Genomic DNA, 20,960 nt, shown 5'->3' on the forward strand with positions numbered 1-20,960 from the left:
CTTATTATCTTTTTTTATAGATAAGTAGTCGTCCAGTTCAAATCAAATGGTAAAAATTCGTATTTTCACTGTAATTTTTTCCCACTGTTAATACTGATATAGAAAAGATCGCGCGATTTAAAAAACACATACATATGTATATCTCCGAATCTCGAGCCAATCAACATTTATTACCAGATTCGTTTTTAGTGGGCATAAATCTATAAGAAAAGTCATATCTCGTCTCTGAACCATTTTTCGTGTAGAACAGTGTTATCGATGTTTACGATGATGAAGTGTAAAAATCACTTTCGATCAAGCTGTTTCCACATTCCAAAATTCACTGATTTCGATGTACCCTAAGTAATTAAGGTTTTACCAGGTTCAGTGGTGTACAAAGATCAAGGGGACGATTAAAATGTACACTTTCTCTATACCTAAAGTATTGCAGGTATACATATATACAGGTAATAAATATGTATATTCAGGTACCGAAATTTAAATTCAACTCAATTTTGGGAGAAAATATTTAAATGCTGTCATCTACAGATGTATTAATGTACTTTCATAAATACATACATACATATGTAGTACAATACAATGCACAAGTAAATCTTTGAAAATTAAGGAACCTTATTTTCAACTGCACTGGGTGCTATAGATCTATTTGAGAAATGGTTGTAGAATATTCAACACAAATTTGGTATTGAATATTCGTTCGAAAGAGCCTCGATAAATATTATAGGCATACAGATAAATATTACAGATGTATCTTAAACATTCATACATGCTATATACATATGTATATGTAATTCGTATAAACCTCTCAATGAATAAAATGTATCACAGCTTAATGTGCAGGATATAAAATATATTAAAGTAAACTTATATTTTTTTTCTCAATATTAAGATCAATCATTAGGAGTCAGTCTCAAATTGATCTTCAAAATGACCCGATAAATTCATTGATATTTATTTAAACTCACAATAAAAGGCTTTCGTAAACACAATCACACATCGTTTTCATATTCAAACAAATTTGAATAATTAAAAACGTATCGTATCCAATATTTGTTTTGCGGCAGTGCACTTTCGAGAAACTTCGAAGGGGCGCTAAACCTTTACGGCAAGCGTAACGCAACTACATATAAATATACGTTCATTGATAGTCATTATAATATTGTGACATAATTATCAAAAAAAATACATATTTATCAAAAATCATATCAAATACATATTTGGAATTGTTTATTCAATACTAGGAACCAATAAAAATAATTTTTTAATAAAAAAACTATTTTTTAAGGTAAAAACCATAATATAAGGTATTAAAACATCAGTGAATAGTTAAAATAATTCAAAAACCTTTTTTGGTCCGATCGAATATTATGAACCACGCGTTGAGCTCCACTGACTTTTTTTTGCAGGTTTTGCAACCCTATCAATAGGACTGTCAGTCGAAAGGCAATCATTAGTCGCAAAGCACTGGCAGTGACAACAACTTCCATTACCTGCACTCCGAGCTGACGTATGGAATCTAACATGAATCAGGTAACTATACATAATATGATACATGGTATACTTCACATATTAAAATATAGCATTTAAAACTAAACACGTATTTATTTCCTTATTCTTTATGAAATTTGTATGACCTACAGTTATTTATTTAATTTTCCAGTTCAATAACGAATTCACGGAAAACGGATATTTGGCCGATGACGAACGTGGGCATATCGAAGCCAGGTGTTTCAATGGTAAATGCACGTTTATAATTCCAAATAAATTTTATATAATCTTTGTATGATTTAACAAAATAATAATCGATTATTATTCTATTCAGATAGTGTGAACGATGACGATGAAATGCCGGCGGCCACGGCGAATGGGCAGATGAGCCACCTAAACAACGTCAGTATTCCCAAGATGATTTCTCAAATTTATTTACCATTGATTTTAAGATTATTAATATACTTTTTTGTTTTTTTACAGCGAGTAATAGATAGAACGTGTACTTCTCAGCTGGTTAGGGAGAACTTAGAGTTTTCTGTGGAAGGTGATGATTTTGACATGTCGACGAACCAATTGATGAAGACAGCCCTAAAAAACGGGGAAAGAATGGCGAAAACGAGACGGATGATAACTAAAATCAAACTAATACATAAGATGAGAATGATGAACCACATGAGAAGTATTCAAAACAAACAAATTACAGAAACATTTAAGACGATACATACGCTTGAAATGATTCGAAGGGTGAGTATGATAAACCTGAGGAATTTAATTAAATCTAGAAGAAATATGTCACTAACGCTTATTAAGTCCAGAGCAAAACTGATGAAACTTTAATTTATGTCAATTATTCTACGTTTTCAATTGTAAATTTTGAATTGTAATATTAATCTGTAATATTTGAACTGTAAAAAAACGAAATTATAAAAAAGAAAGAAATCTTTTCGTTTTACATCTACATATATTCACATGAACACATATTATATTTCCAATACCTCCTCCATATCCTGACATATCCTGCAAATATTATCACGAACTACAAATAATTTGTCTTCTAATGATGCTTCGTTTTTAAAAACATGTAACTTTGTCACAAACTGCTTTTTATTTGCAATATTTATTTAAAGTTAAAATATTAGATTGTTCGAAATTCGAAGTTTACCCGAAAGAATCCCTACACAATTGCGCTTTTGTTTCCATCAAAAATACGTTAAAGATATTTTATTATTTAAATAAATAAAGATACATGACATAAATTGCTATTATTATTCATTACAAAAAATACTAATACATGCTAAGATAACTACACAGCTACACTTTTATCGTTGAAAAATTATTTTTTTATTTTAAGTTTATAAAGATAGATGGCACGAATTTCTACGATTTTGCAAAATTCGTCTCATTCTCACCTCATAATTTTGATTTGATTTATTAAATTTAAAAAATCCGTCAACAGACGTTGTTTTTATATTTCCAAGCTCTTGTTAATTTCTTGATGCTATGTATTACTAAGTTGCAAGTTCAACGTTGATATCAATGTACATAATAATTTATAATAAGTGTTGCGAATTTGGATAAAATCAGATTTTCATCGAATCGGATCCTGTAAAATTAGCATCTCCGTTCTTATCTCTTACTTATTTCACATTCACCATTTCAAGTTCACCAATTTGTATAGAATATAAAAATTCTGCAAAAATCTCTCCATAGATCTCTGTGGATGATGTTTCTATGAATTCCCATTGTATAAATACTTTTATAGATATTATTTATCGAACTATATAAATGCTTCCAATGCTTCTTTGCAATGTTTGACAGTAAAGTACATGTTCGATTGAATAAAAAATATACATATATACATATATACATATGTATATTAATTAAATAAAAAAACATGAACTCCCACGATAATGTTAAATTAGACAACAACTGAAGATTGTTACTAATTATCTGTTATCCAGTTTTAAACAAATGATGTCCTGTGAATAATTAGAGAATTTAAATTATAAATAAATTTATAGTTAAATCTAATATATAATTTGGAAAGAGACTTTATATCCTTGGTTCGTTCGTTCGTCGTCCGTAGATCGGTGGCGTCATCGAACACCCCGAAGGAGGCGCAGCTTTATGGGGCGCAGCCGTCATCGAACAAATGATTCGATTCATAGGCACCGATTTGATTTTTTTCGATTCAATGTCTCAGCGGGGGCGCAAGGGGTGCAGTTTCATGGGGCCCTAAGGGGGCGCAGCCTTATGGGGCGCAGAGGGGCGAAGCCCTAAACGACAATTGCTCATGGGGGCGCAGAGGGGCGAAGCCCTATACGGCAATTGTTCATAGAGGCGCAGAGGGGTGAAGATCTAAACGGCATTTGCTCATGGGGGCGCCGAGGGCGAAGCCCTAGAAGGCAAAGGCTCAGGGGGCGCCGAGGGTGAAGCCTTAGAAGGCAAAGGCTCAGGGGGGCACCGAGGGCGAAGCCCTAGAGGGCAAAAGGCTCAGGGAGGGCCGAGGGCGAAGCCCTAGAAAGGAAAGAAAAATTTAGATTTTTTTTTATTATTCTTTTTATTACTTTTTTGATTTTTTTTTTAATAAAATGTTTACTATTAAATTAGTCATATTTAACCCATTTTTGCCCAGTGTTCCAATATTGGAACATTTAGTATTTTTACCCCCACTCCATTATGCATGATGCAATAAAAGTTTAGATTGCATCAGTCTAAAGTTAGATGTTATGTATCATATAACATTATGATTTGTTGAAATTATTATAAATTTTGAGGAAAAAAAATTCGGGCAAAAATGGGTTAAGCGGTTTATATTATAAATACTGAGCGAAGCCGGGTAATACAGCTAGTAATAAATAAATTTGAAAAGAATGTCAGTACATTAAAAAAGGTCAGAAATTGAAATATTGAAATTGGTTTTCTCAAACAGAAAATCAGTCAAAATATGTTGCTGTTTTATTTTTGTCTTTTTTAATTTTTCGTATACTGCTTAATGGAAAATTTAACATTTAGACCAAAATTGGAAACATCAATAGAGGTATTTCATCTTGGATTCATTATGTGTGGTCACCATATTGATTTGTTGTTCTAAGTTTATTTGGTGATCTACGACCATTTTTCAAAACATCGACGAACAACGAAGTATTCAAATACATGTATGGACGTCTATGAATAATTTTTATAATTTTTGAATAATTTTTAAACATCTATCACAATAAAAACATACTTAACTTTATATGTTTATCTTGCTAAACTAATTAAATCAAAGTTTTATAAAAAATCTTTCATATTTTAATCCAACCTTTCATATCCACCTGTGACATTCATTTATATGTATGTACATATGTACATATTACAAAATGCACTTTGAAACACATTATGAAATGTTGAATATTAATAGAAGCCTTAATTACTGACATGAATTTAATTTTACCGAAAAATATCGAATGAATTAGAAAATAATATTCCTTTCATATTATAATCCTATACCATACATATCCACCTGACACTTGCATATGTACCTACACATATATATGTATACTTGCATATATCTTAAAATACACATTGAAACACATGACATATGTACATACGTATATATGTATATGTAAATGTTGATCCCTCTGGCTCTTATGTATGTATCATAAAATGACCAAAATGTACATAGATACATACATTTATAAAATATAATGATTTTAAGTTTTGTTTTCAGATACAGATGAGTTTAACATCTGTATCTAAAAAAAAGGAGTCCTGAGTTATTAAATGTGTTGTTTTCGGTAATTTGAAATGGGACAATAATGAACTTTTCATCTAAATTTTTAAGGTGGTCGAGTTTTTATAAGAATCTTAGAAAATTCGTTGGTTTCTTTAAATTATTCAAAGTTAAAAATATTAATTTTAAAAGGCAAAATATCAAAATAATTTTAAAATTTTCATAACTTTCTTTATGAATATTTCAAGTAACTGTTCTTTAAATTTAATACACATACTACTATGTACATACATACTTATACTACATACCAGAGCTGGATGGGGAAAGTACATAGGACTAAAACGTACACTTTTAATCAAAGGCGCGTATGATACAATCGGATTGTATATGTATGTACATGTAAACGGAAAAAAATACAGCAATGTTTAAAGATATACATATTTATATTAATATACAATTAAGCACTAATTACATTAATTAGTTCATGTAGCAGTCAGTTTGTGTTACATGTAGATAATTTTTTATTCACCAAGTACTTATAAACTTATTCAAATTTGGTTCTCTTCATACAAGTGAAATTTCATTTGATTCATTAATACCAATTATTAATATTTCTAACATTATTTACATATATATTCCTAATGAGTATCACTTTTGCGATCACTGTGTGAAGGGAGGTGGGCATTGAACGCCTATAATTTTGCAATAACATCTACAACAATACATAGTTCACCCAAATAAAAGTATCAGTTCGAAAGCAACCATTAGTCCATCAACAACCGACAACACCTCAGCTTATCACTTTACGACAGCAAAAGAAAACTTTCCATTCAAAAACTTCAACATGTATCAGGTGATGAATAATACATACATAAATACATAATGTATATAATAAAATTTCATATGTATTATATTATTAAACTTAATTTATTTAATTGTTTTTTTTTTAGATCAGAGACGACTTCGATGCACGTACCGAGTCCCAGTATGGGATCGATTGCAATGCTCCAATATATAGTGAGTTTTATTAATTTTCAAACTGCATTATATATGTACATGTGTAGATATTATTAAATTTTATATTAATAACTTTATTTTATATTATCAGTTTTGGACGATGATGAGACTACGCATCAGACCGTGGACGTACGAAGATCGCGCTCAAACAGCGTAAGTATAATTTAATTGGTAAACAATAATCAAGTATATATTACATATATTAAACAATATTTATATTATATCGATTACTTAAACAATATTTTAATTTTCTCCGCAGTGTAGACAAATGGGATTTTGTCGAGAGTACATTGACGCACGACAGACGCCAGAGGAGATGACTGTAGCTCCTAATCATCATTACAGAGAACAATATAATCATCATCAACTTGTTTTATCCGGACAAACGACTCCAATTATCGCTCAAAACTATCCAACGTTTTGCGAAAAACCTTTCGTTTTTCCAGAAGAAGAAATTCCATGGTACGGCGAAGAAGTTATCGTAAAATCCGATGAAATCGTCGATACGGAAACCATCGAATCATCACATGACGACAACGATGTGGATCTAAATACAACAGACGAAATAGTAGATATCATCGTCGACATGATGTTCGATTATGAAAATCCCAACAGTAATGAATATTTACATAATTAATTATTAGATTTGTATATATTAAGGTTAGATTTATATGTAGATATTGTGAATAGGTTTTTGAGCTATTTTTCCTATTATGTTGTACATTAAAATTAGAATAATATAATACTAACGAAATTAAGTTATAATTGTGAAATAGAAAATAATCAGTAGATCAGTAGCTATTAAAATAGATATAAGATGTATTGTGAACATAATTTAGTAATAATAAAAAGTGTTTAAAAATCAAAAAAAATATGTAGATATTAAAATAAACTTTGTTCAAAAAACAATGATAAAGCTTTCTTTTTTAAATTGCTAATTTTTATTTGAAAATATACTTATGTATGTATACATACATATTTAGAAGGCAAAAAATATATTATATAATTAGTTACTAAGATATTTTATTTTGATCAACAAATTACCCAGCCCATATCAAACAAGCATAAATATATTGTTTTGTATATCTGAATAAATTACAACATCCATCACCCACAAACTTTACATATGTATGTAAAGATCACAAAACTTCATTTATTTTTACTGCTTATTATAACCTATACTTATGTAGATAAAATAAAATAATCATTCACTAAATATAAATTTTGAATCCATTTGAATCCATATTTCAAATAATTACATATATGTTCATATATATGTATATATCAATTCATCAGACAAAATAATACATTTTTGAAAAAAATCATTCCTTCCAAATTATGCAGTATCTATAACTGAACAGATTTAAATAATTCTATACTAATATTCAACTAATATTTTTATGCTAAACTTTCGACAGATTTCGATTATGTGATCAGTGATAAGATTTTGACACAATGTGGTAAGCTCAAGCCATTCATCATTTAGAAAACATCAAACGTCATTTTAATACATATATGTATACATATGTATATTGCAAGATCACAAAACTTCGTTTATTATTAATGCGTATAAGTCCACTTTTCTTCATTTCGAGAAATATCTTGCAAAACATTAAATATAATGTTTTGCGTTTAACAATATTTAATGGTACTGATGGCCTGTAATACGTTTATTCTGCTTTTCGAAGATTTTGGACATATCGAATTTAAATAAGTAATAGCGTTCTGTAAAATAAATGAAACAGAAATGGTGTTTTTGGAACTGAAAATTAGACTTCCGCCATTTTCAAATATAACAGCTCATATGTAGATAAAGTAAAAATATAAATACACTTAATATACTCATTTTATTTTTAATTTTTAATTCATATCCATTATCAAATTATGAGAAATAATTATATCAATCCATCAGCCGAAATTATAATTTTTTGAGAAAAGTCATTCCTTTTAAATCACGTAACACCTACAGCCGACCAGTCATGACCTAATTAATTATAAACTAATATTTAACTGATAATTTTCTGCTCGTCCTAATATAGTTATTTGAAAGAGTGCAATCGTGTTATCAGTCAAAAGATTTTGACAGTGTGGTAAGCTCAAGCCCCGTTTCTTCGATGAAAATATATTTCTTTCAAACCAAGATATTAATATATTTGAAAGAGTTACATCTCGCTGTCCTGACATCATTTCTACCTGCCATACGATAATTTTTTTCGATGCAGATGAAATATCCTGTCGTCCAATCAAAATAAATCATGATGCTGTAACGAAATACTATTGGTCATCGACGTTTGCTGGACCGGAGGGGTATAACAGTCAAGAGCAGGACAAAATGTTCACTTTCTTTGTCTATCATTACAAATCTCACCAAATACATGTACCTTCTTCAATTTAAATTCAGCCAAATTTTGGGTGAAAAAGGTTAAAATGTTGCAAACATGTGAATGCCGAACAATAGTTTTGGTCATAAAATACTATAATATAAAACTCAATTAACAACCCGATGTGCGTATTCAAAAGTAAAAATGTCATCAATTTGAGTAGGATTATTTTTTAAATTACACAAAAAAATTTAATTGCCTTTACTCATTGACTTAAGTAAATTTAAAATTGAGACTTGAATGTTCATTGGGAAATCTAGACGCAGGACATTCGTTGACTAATACTGATTTTATTGTAATATTTTAGAAAGCGGTGTACAATTTCTTATCTTTTGACAAAATCTTGCTACTATTAAAAGTGTTTTCACGATCGATGGTTTTTGCCGAATTTCGACATTGGAAATTACAGATATGGGACGAAAATATAGATATGGGGTATTTATTGGAAAGCAAATGAATTTACATATATTTAAACAAAATGCGTTTTTATCTGATATACATCACTAAAATACACATTGGTTTTTGTAATTTCTTTATACATATGTGTGTATGAATGAGTGTTTGTTGGGAATTTGGGATAAAAGAAAGTCAAAATTCAATAGACTCCTTTATGTACATACATATGTATATAATTTTATGTGTGTACAATATGTAAAAGTGCAGATTATTGATGGCATACGTACATTGTAAATTTTGCATATGTATATACATATGTATGTACGTCTTAAAATTTCATCAAATTTCAAATAAATAAAAAACTGTTTCAGTGAATAGTAAGCAATTTAAAATATATTAAAGTAAATTTATACATTTTCCTCAATAGAAAGAAATTTAGATCAATCATTGAGTTGCAAATAGATCTTCGAAAAACTTGCACACATGTGTTAGTTTCAATAATATTATTTTTTGTATACATGTTACATTTATTAATCGTAATTAAAAAAAAAATGACATCGAATCGATAAGAATTTTAGTAACTGATACTAAGTTTCAGTTCGATAGGACGAACTGTGTTCAAAAAATTCCCAAAATACACAGATACTAATACACAAGGGCACACACAGTTTTTCTAAATCATGAAAACGTGATCAGTGATCGATTCTGAGTTCGAATCAGTCAAAATCTCGAGTTCGAATTTTCGCATGATTACAAAACTTCATCTATGTATGTACATATGTAGATAAAGTACATACATATCTACGTACATAGATAAACAATAAAAAATACATCACACATCGTCTTCATCGTCATTCATTGAAAATGTATAGTCTCCAATATTTATTTTGCAGCAGTGCTTTTTTTAGCTTTCGAGAAAGTACACATGATAAGCTCCAAAGGGGCGCTAAACCTTTTCCGCAAGCGTACCGCAACTATTCATAGTCATTATTATAACAAACAATAGTTATCAAAACTCGTATATTTGGAACGTCATTCAGTATTTGCATCCAATAAAAATGGTTTAATATATTTTGAAAAAAATATATTTTTAAGGTGAAAATATGATTCATTATACATACCAACATAATATATATGGCATTAGAAAAATCATATATGGTATTAGGAAAATCAGTGTAATAATTTTTTAAATAAAAATTATAATAATTCAATTCCGCTTTGGGTTCTTGGGAATATTTCGGAGCGCGCCTTGAGCGGCACTGACTTTTTTTTGCAACATTTAAAAGGCTATAAATAGGGCTGTCAGTCGAAAAATAATCATAAGTCGCAAAGCACTACAGTGACAATTACAACTTGCTTCACACCCGAAACCGAAACCACAACTAAATCAACATGGTTCAGGTAACTAATAGTACATATGTACATACATGTACACATATTATAATATACTATTTAAAACTACGCATTTATTTATTTCCTTAATATTTATGGAATATATATAACCTATATTTGTTTAATATTTTAGATCAAAGGCGAATCCATCTCCCAGTACCACGGATACATTGTCGAAGGCGAACTTAATCCTATCGAAAACAACCCTTTCGATGGTAAAGTCTTATTTTTAACTATAATTCCAAACAAATGTGAATATAATCTCAATAAAATAATAACTGACTATTTTTCTTTTCAGATATTGTGAGCGACGAAGATGAAATGTTGGCGACAACGGCGAACGCACTGATGAGTCACGTAAACAACGTCAGTATTTCTTACTATGAAAACGATTTTTAATATTTATTACTAATTAATTTTCAGATTATTAATAATAACTATTTTATTTACAGTGTGTAATCGCTGGAACGTGCGATCAGTGTACAAATGCCCGTCAGCTAGTGAAAGAGATTACAACTGCAAGACATCGTTTAAGGGGCAACCCAGAGCTTTATTCGGAAGATGAGAATGAAGATGACAACGAATCAACATTATCCAATGACGAAACAATCTATGAAGATTCCAGTGACGACGACGACGATTCCGAACATGTGGTCAATGATTCGAACTATGAGAGTCATGTCGCCGAAGCTGACCAAGTCGACAACGAAAATTTAGAACGCTGATTGTCAAATTGTCAACTTTTTATTTCTTATATTGTTATTGTATTATATTAAGTAATGTTTGTATTGTAAATAAATCAACCGATAAAAAGAAAAAATCTTTTCATATTATATCTACATAAATATGTACATACCTACATACATATGTATGTACTATATATGTATGTACATATATAGTACATACATATGTATGTAGTACTATATATGTACATACCATATATAGTACATTTCCACATTCCAGCACATATGTTTCCAATACCGAACATATCCTCCAAACATTTACATAAAACACATAAAATTTTACTTCTACATAATGTTCGTTTGAAAGCATACTTTCACGAACATTATTTTTTTATTAAAAAAAAAAAAAGATTCAAGTCAACGATGAGACTGTTGAAGTTTCATAAAGATATATGGTAAAATACAGTGTTTTCAGTTTCCATCAGATAAAAATCAATGAAATACTATATTTTAATTAAATAAAGATACAAGACATAAACTTATACGATGATGTAATAAAATTAGTCCAAAACACCGATATGAAGCCAATGAATGATATTCTTAAATAAATTAAAGCCTTTGTTTAATGAAAGAATAATTTTAAATGCTTATAATTATTTACACGTATCACAATAAAAGGTCAGTATACAAAATTGGAACAAAAGGGAGACGAGCCCAATCTCATTGATTTAAATTTAACTCTGAAATATTTACATACCTACATATTTAATGTTACACGAACAATCATACATGAAGCATAACGACTTTAACCAATTCAAAGTATAACAATTTCGTAATGAACTATAGTTCAATAATCATAAACAAAAAATATTTAAATCTAAAACACATCTCATCAAAAAAATCCCCCCTAATGAATATCTGAAATATCGAGCTTTGCTCACTAAGAGCAGATGAAGATGAACATTTTGACGAAACGATTGATAAAGAATTAAATGAGAATGATTTGAACGATGATAATATTCCAACGATGAGAATAATGTCGCCGAAGCTGATCAAATCAACAGCGAAGATTTACATAGAACGCTAATTTATTTATATAAAATCGTTTAAATATTGTTTTTTAGAGCGAAGGACATAAATACTAGAAGAATTTTATTCAAATGGTGTAACTTGTTTTATTTATCAGATTAGTTGGTTGCCTAAGCAACGATGCACTAATATATATTTGAGTAATTTCACCTCTCAAATGAGGTTTTCCAAAGTCAAAAACCATTTTAAAGCCGGTAATAGAACAAAAATAAAAATCAGCTCGCTTATTAATATAGTATGTAAGTACATATGTAAGCTAATTTCGTTATCCGACTCAAACTTTCATTCAACTAGAGGTGTACAATTTTTTTTTTTGAATAAAATGTCAAAGAATAATAATAATCAAGATATTTTTATTGAGTTATAGAGTACCATGGCGCACACGGAATTTTTTTGAGATATTTAGCCGAGAGAAAAAACAACACGTAATTTTTTTTAAATTCAAAAACGTGGTATATTTTTGAGTGATATGTAAAATTACATACAAAATATGTTAAGTTTTCAATATTACATGCTTTCAAATTCTACATATCAGCGTCAATTAACTGCGGATTATGACTTCGAAGATCAAATAACATTATTCTGGTGACCATTTGTTTTCACAAATAGTAAATTGATTGACTTGTCTCGATAGCACATTCCAAATAAAATAGTAAAATTCAACGATTTGTATACTTTGATATCCATGATAAATTACACATACATTAGAACAGTGATGGCAAACGATTAAAAAAACTTTAAAAACTAAACAAAAATCTTTTTTAATTGCATTGAATAAAAACGCACTAGAAACATTTCATTTTGTGAATAAAAAAAAAACCATTCTAAAAATCACTCAATATCTATTAAAATCAATTTTACATTAAAATGTATCCAAATCATAATTTTCGACTAAATATAATTTATTAATTTTATTCAATTCGATCCAGTTTTGTGAGCGTATTTAGACTGCGATTCAAATACGAGCCGAAGATTGAGAACTGCTTTCGATTTTGGAATGATATCGATAGGTTTTCTTGCAACCCATTCAAAAGTGAGGTAGTTAGTTCGACTATTGCCATCAACCCATCAACACTTACATACATCGGTCGTTACACTGCGACAGATATACCATCAACTGTCAAAATGTATCAGGTAATTGTTTATTCATAAACCATGTGATTTTAATATAACCACATAAATATACGCACTTTATTACTGAACCTAATTCCTTTAATAAATCATTTATTTTCTAGACCAGAGACGAAATAGATACCCATAATGATACATTCTCTTATAATGCCAACTATCGTGCATCATCTAGTATACATGGTGAGATGTTTTTCTATTTTTAATATACATATGTATAATATTATTGTATTTTAATCGAAATATTCAATATCATTAGATGTCCTGGACAGTGAGGAAGAAATGCTGACGATGACTTTTGACATACTGCTATCGCGCTTGAATAGTGTAAGTACTTACTATAAAATTTTTATTAAACATTATAAATATACTACATCTTATAGAATTATTATTTTATTATATTTTCAACAGTGCCAACATTTAGGACTAGTATGTCAGGACTGTTTGGATGCCCAACGTATGCTGGGCGAGATCAATGTTGCTCGTCAACGTCTTCGAGAACAACGAGATTATAAATTTAAAATGTTCTCACAACAGAAAGAAGTTTCAAAATTTGCCGAAAATCATCAGAAATTCCCAGAAAAATCTCCGGTTATAAACAAAAAAGCAATTGTAAGCGAAGAAGTTCTAGCCGTCGTGGAAGACGTTCCTATGTACGCCGAAGAAGTCGTAGTGGAATATGAAGAAACCGTTGAAGAAGTGGTCATTGACCATTCGAATAACATCAAAGAAACGATGGGTGAAAATGTGGATGATATGATTGTTGATTTAATTCTCGATTATGACAATTAAACCAATCGCGCGATTTGAAATGCATATATACACACATTCGTTTGTAAATCAAAGTGACATTACATTCTAAAGTACAATTATTGTCGTATAATCTAATTTTTTTCTTTTAGTGATTAATGAAGACGAAGGGTGAAAACCTCAAAAATTTATTAGAAATATTTTAAAATAACAAAGTGAATTTCAATCTAATGTAGACATTTTAACTTTAAACTTTATAGTTCGCAAATTGATATTAAAACTTTCGTCTTAAAAGTGTTTCGTGCTAATTTATATTTTAACCATATGTAAATATACCTATTTTGTAATAAAAAATAAATTAAAAGAAATGTAACTTGATTTTATTAAATACAGCCTGTAATAAAATTATTTACAAATATACCTACAAATGAACATAATCACAAAATATACATCAATTTTAATTGCATAATGCATAATTTAACATAACATTGATCGGACAAAAGCATAACATTTACTTTTATTTTGAAAAACTGCGATTCTATCGTTTCATGGAAGCCATTACATATCGGCAATCAAACTGGTACAATAAATTTCATTTCATTTAACTTATAACCCTATATAGACACACAAATATAAATACATATATGTATACACATATCTACTGTTTAATAACGAATGATTTTATTTCCCAACAATAAATAAAAATATTTGCCTACACAAATCATACAGATTATAGACATGTGGAATCAATTACATACATATAAGGATATATATATATATATATATATATATATATATATATATATATATGTATATATCAATTTTAAAAATTAAAAGTTTGAGTCTATGAATTAAAAAGTCAATTTTAAGTAAATAACTTGGAAATCAAAATTTGACAATAGAATAGTAGGCGCTTTAAATTTCATACATCACAAAAAAAAGTGGAAAATACCAACTGAAGTGCACGATCGCTTATCTTGATTCGGATCTGACAGTGGATGATTAACAAAAAAAAAGCACTTTAAAATCGGCAAAAAAGGTTATAGAAGACGTACATTTTGTACCTACATTACAAATTTAAAACGCTGCGACGGTCTATAATGAAAATAAAAATTCGGTCATAAGCGAATGATTACTATTGCAGTCGAAACGAAAAATTCGAGGACGTCGTTAAAATAATAATAAAAAAAATTCGCAGCCGTCTTGAGACATAACCGTTTTTTGTTGTTCAGAAGGGGGGAGAAAAATGGGAAATTTTCGTATTTGTAAGCAAAAATTTTTGATGTTAATTTTATAGACCCATTTTGAGCAACCCAAGCGTGTTATAATGGGATGTGATTTATGTTGATATCCTTACATTATTCAAATTTTAATTTTTCGTATTGTATACTGGCCTCAAGAATATCTTTATAATAAATGTATACGATTGCAATCAGTGACCCATTATTGGAAATAAATTGTCCCACATACATACATACATATCGTTGACGTTCACTAAAGGGTAGTTTTGGTTGATTCGGATCAAATAGTCCCATCCGTTCGATCTTCCATGAAAAGCAAAGCTTTTTAAGCTTTTTAATCTACTTATTGAAAATTCGGGTGGAGATTTTATCGTCGGCTTGTGGCGTATTTGATCGCCTTACCGGAAGGAAGCTTTACTGGACCGACGATCAATCACGCATTAATTAACTTCGATATACTCAATTTCTAAATAAAATTGATTAAAACCCTGTTTGAATAGCCGTATGTAATGGATTTTTAATAATAATTTATCTCTATTAGGACACAGAAGAAAAAAGGTTTCAAATGTTAAATTTACATATATTTCTTCGAAACGAAATTTTCTAGAAACCGCAGGTGTACGTTCTACATATTACTAACTACCTGCAATGAAAAACAAAAGCATTGATGGACGATTTCAGCCGACCATAAAAACCCATTGATTTCGTTGTATACACATTTATATTTACTACCTACGAACGCCAACTGCTTTTAGTCCAAAGTCAAATGAGAAAATATTCAGTTATCTACCTGTAAATTCCAGATAGAAGAAACGAAAATTTTATACATACATACATACTCAATGTATGATTTATTACCCTGGATTATAAATATGCATCTATAAGACAAATATTTTTTACATCGGTCCTGCATGATTGCTTTTAAATCAGAATTATTCGATCAGACATACAAAACGCATGCAAATATTTTCTCGATCGGTGCAAATATACAAATCATACATTTGATCGTTTGCCAAATGAAGTAATTTGAACTTTGTTTTCAAAATTCAATTCGAACATCGACGCTCCATTTAAAACAGACAAAACGAGCGATGAGAAGTTGTGGAGAGATGTAGTGGAAATGCGACAAATGGTTCAAACCCAATTTTAAACGAAATCGAACGAATTTTTCTATACAGGGGATAATATTGATTTTATAACGTAAAAATATTGGTTTGCGACATATGTAAAATGTGTTGGAAAATCATGTGCCAATTTTGTGATGTATATTTTCAGCCATCGTAAATAAATACACATCCTTAATAATTTTGCCGAATAACGGTAAGTCGTTAATCATATAAAGGCAATTAAGTTGTACGTTATAGGAACCGATACGTTTACGTTTATGTCAATAAACTACCTATATAGTGGCGTCGCACACGTTCAATAAAATGAACAATTTTATGATATTAAACGCCAATTGAAAATACGTATATTTCATACGATCGAAATTATAATCGAAAAATTTATGAATATTCTACATATGTAGATCTTATTTTAATATACGTATCTCAACTATTTATTACATACAAGTGTACCTAAAATCATATTTTATGTCGTATTATTTATTTATACTTACAAACTTACATCCACGCGTTATCTTAAAATTAGTATAAAGAGCATTTGGGCGAATGAATGCCATTTTCAAAACCAAAATGCTACTTTTCCCGAAGAAAATGATCTTTGATCAATGTGTTATGACAGTGATAACGTACATACATGTATACACATGAATGTGAAACTTGGATATGAAACGCCAAAGTGTTACACAAAGCCTAATTAATGTACTCAAAGAAGTAATTGAAAGAGCAAAGAAAGATGTGGAATACGTAGCTCAAAGAACGGATGATACGGGGACAAAATAAGTGCTCGAATGGTACCCGAGAGAATTTAAAAGGCATGAAACGCCACATGTGAGATGAATGCATGAAATTAGAAGAATGTGCGGCATGAGATGGAAGAGAGTTGACCGAATTAGAGACGAATGGAAGCATATTGGAGAGGCTTTCATCCAGCAGTGGTTGATCAATGGGTATTAATGATGATGTTTATGAATGAAATTTTCTCCTTTTTTCAAGCTTTTTTCATTATTCATGCTCTTCTTTTCTATAAAATCTATTTGTGATGGCAAAACGCAATGCATCATTTTCAGCTCTAAATAAAATGATCCAGTTCGGATCAAGGCTTTACAAGCATTTCACTAAATATTTTAAACAAGGGTTTTAAAATTACATTTATTTTCCAGAACAGAATATGTTGTTAAATTCCGTATACATATGTATATGTAGTTTTTTTATGTAAATATTTTATACAGAAAATATTAGTTCATTTTTGTGAATCATATAAATTGCAATAAAGCAATTATAGTATGATTAGTTATTATATTATGTAAAAGTAAATAAATCTATAACGAAAATAACAATCTAGAAATTAGAAAAATAAACAGAAAAAGTGGAGCGAATTTTCAACTTAGACAAACACGGTATATTATCTATATATATATATATATATATATATATATATATATATATATATATATATATATATATATATATATATATATATATATATATATATATATATATATATATATATATATATATATATATATATATATATATATATATATATATATATATATATATATATATATATATATATATATATATATATATATATATATATATATATATATATATATATATATATATATGTATATATATATATATATATATATATATATATATATATATATATATATACATATATAAAATTAAATGTTTGTTTGTCTGTTTGTCTGTCTGTCTGTCTGTCTGTCTGTCTGTCTGTCTCGTAGAGGTTCCTAAACCACTCAACCGATTACGATGGAACTTTCAGGATTTGTTGTATGCGTGTCCAGGAAGCTTACTGTGAAAAAAAACTGGAAAAAGCCTCTTAATAATAATATTCGTAATAACGATTTTACCGACGCGAAAGTTTTTACGTAATTACGATTTTACCGACGCGAAGAGACCTTGTTAAGTTCCAACCATCACTTGAAACGGTAACGGGAACGCAACGGCAACGGGAATTGCATGTCTTATTCTGGCATTGCAACGCACGTCGGGTTCAGCTAGTATATGTATATAATTAATTATTTGGATAATTTCCGTATTATATCCCCAAATTTTCGTTCGATTAAGTTATTGCGTTTATTTTACGAGAATCATAATAAAACGACAATAACCTAAATCCATATCACAATTCTACAATAGTCAAGGAACAAAGTTAAGCCGTTCGAAGGGAAAAACTCCACGTTCCACTGGTTGCCAAAGACTGGCAAAAGAAAAAATCTTCACACAGTGTAACGATGATCTTGCAGAAAAGCCATGTAGCAAATAAATAACGTTCCACGTAAGTAGTTATCGGCCGGTGAAACGAGGAGAAGCGCATGGGAGATATCGCGCAGAAAAATGAGCCGATGAATTATTTAACACGAAATGAAAGATTCATCGAAGAAGCCGTAGAGCGTAGAATCTTGAATCGGTCCCCAGAAACCGCACAGATCAAAACAATAAAGTTGAACGAAGGGCTCGTGGTGAAAAGCCGAGCTGAACCGAAACGAAAGGTGCTTATCGCGCCTTTGACGCATGAGCTTGCATATTAATTCGCCTCAATCCGGTGAAATATTTTGACTGAAACGTCTCGAAGACTGTGAAGGGTCGTCATACAATAATTTAAAGACAATAGAACACATGTACATACATATATACATAAAATTAATATTTACTTAATAGAGTGCTCTTGAAATTCTCAAAAAATATCCACACCACTAGCCAAAAGTTTGAATATGGAATAAGAACACGGATATATGAATTATGTTTCAGTATAAAATAACGAAACTGGATTTTAAACTATGAAATTAAAATATAAAATAAGCAAAATTCGCTATTTTATCAGCTTTACATTATGTTCAAAATCATTTCGGCTATTTTTTTCAGAATATAAAATTTATAGATACAAGATCAATCCTTAATAATTTAGATTATTTTAATATCGAAAAAAGACACATGAGCTATCATATTAGAAAGTGGCATGAATGAACTTTTCTTCATTTCGAGAAGTACATACATACATATTTCGCAAAACATTAAATATAATATTCTTCTTTTGCAAGATTCCAGAAATATCGGATTAAAAGTAGTGATAACAATTTGTGAATTAAGTAAAACTGAAATAGTGTTTTTGTAATAGAACATTGGACTTCCGCCACTTTCAAATATAGCGGTTCACATACATATATGTATGTATGTAGAATGGATATAAGTGATAACAATTTGTGAATTAAGTCTAACAGAAAGTGTTTTTGGAACTGAAAATTGGACTTCTGCCACTTTCAAATGTCGACTCATATGCATGTATGTATATTCGACTTTTTTTTTAAATGCATAAATATAAATGGCCCAATTTATGATCAATATATATGTAAATAGATGTTCCACTTGCCTAGATATGTAACACCTGAATTTCCAAACGTTTTAAAACGAAGGCATTTTTTAATCGTATTTTAAATATTTTAAATACTATGTATGTCCTAATTTTTAAATAATAAGAATCCCAAATCGATACGATACGAATACGAATCTGAAATTGAAAAAATCGCTTGGTTTCTAGGGTATTCTTTCGATTTGAGATTCGTTTGCAGGACAGATAAAAAACGATCATAGTTTGAGGACTTTTGACCTATGTATATACATATGTACATTATCAATGATTGCAAGGCTTGATTGCAAATATCAGAAAGTTTTATCAGCTTTACACATAATAGATATAATCGTGAAAAAGGGAAAATATTTCTTATTTGCGTACATATGTAGATAGCCAAATACAGTGTAACTCATTATGTCAGCCATTGCTTAAAGGTAAAGAGGTCGGGGGCTCAAATCTGGGCCCAAAATCGAATATATATTCGATTTATGTACGTATATATGTATATACGCTACTGGCGATATCTTGAAAGTCTTAAAATCCACATCTTGCCATTTTCTCAAACTAAATTGTTGTGACGGATCCAATAAAATCAACATCCCCCTCCTCGATCGTATTTAATTAGAGTTTACCAATTAATCTGATTTCAATGCTGAAACGGCTCCTCGTCTTTTGGAAAAAACCTATTTAAATATAATTTCAAAAAATACTATTTAAATATAATTTCAAAAAACCATCATACCCACCATGTCACCACTGTTTGAATATATTTTCAAAAATTTATTATCTATAATATAGATGTCTCGCTAATTTTCTTTTATGTAGTATTTTTATTATGCTATGTCCAGTCATAGTGACGCGTTAGAGTATAATTATAATGTCACTGTTGCTAATATGTAAATAAAATAAAAAAAAAAGAAATGTACAATAAAATAACTGAATAGTAGTATATTATTATATTATTAGCCAGCAGTATTTCTCAGTGGTAGCGTGTATGTTTAGCACCGAGTGATTATTGGGTTCGACCCCCTATACTGCTCGTCAGACTTGGGTTTTTGTCAGTCCAAGTCGATCGTTTCTTATCAGAATTTGCCAATTTTATCTGATCATTGTTGAAACAGTTCCTTAAAATTTGCAAAAAAAAATCATCCTAAAGCTGTCACAAATCTTC

The 20,960-nt window shown here is 29.5% G+C and overlaps 1 protein-coding gene and 1 long non-coding RNA gene across 3 annotated transcripts in view; one reads left to right on the forward strand and one right to left on the reverse strand.

Annotated features, from left to right (window-relative positions):
- Window positions 1-20,960, reverse strand: part of LOC143914870 (metabotropic glutamate receptor 5-like) — a 171,936-nt gene that overhangs the window by 129,648 nt on the left and 21,328 nt on the right. The window lies entirely within an intron of this gene.
- Window positions 5,964-6,376, forward strand: LOC143914911 (uncharacterized). Its single transcript, XR_013260866.1, has 3 exons — window positions 5,964-6,059; window positions 6,157-6,223; window positions 6,315-6,376. It is a non-coding gene; the product is annotated as an uncharacterized LOC143914911 (long non-coding RNA).

This window comes from Arctopsyche grandis, chromosome 7 (assembly GCF_051622035.1).
Source record: "Arctopsyche grandis isolate Sample6627 chromosome 7, ASM5162203v2, whole genome shotgun sequence".
NCBI classification, from domain to species: Eukaryota; Metazoa; Arthropoda; class Insecta; order Trichoptera; family Hydropsychidae; genus Arctopsyche; species Arctopsyche grandis.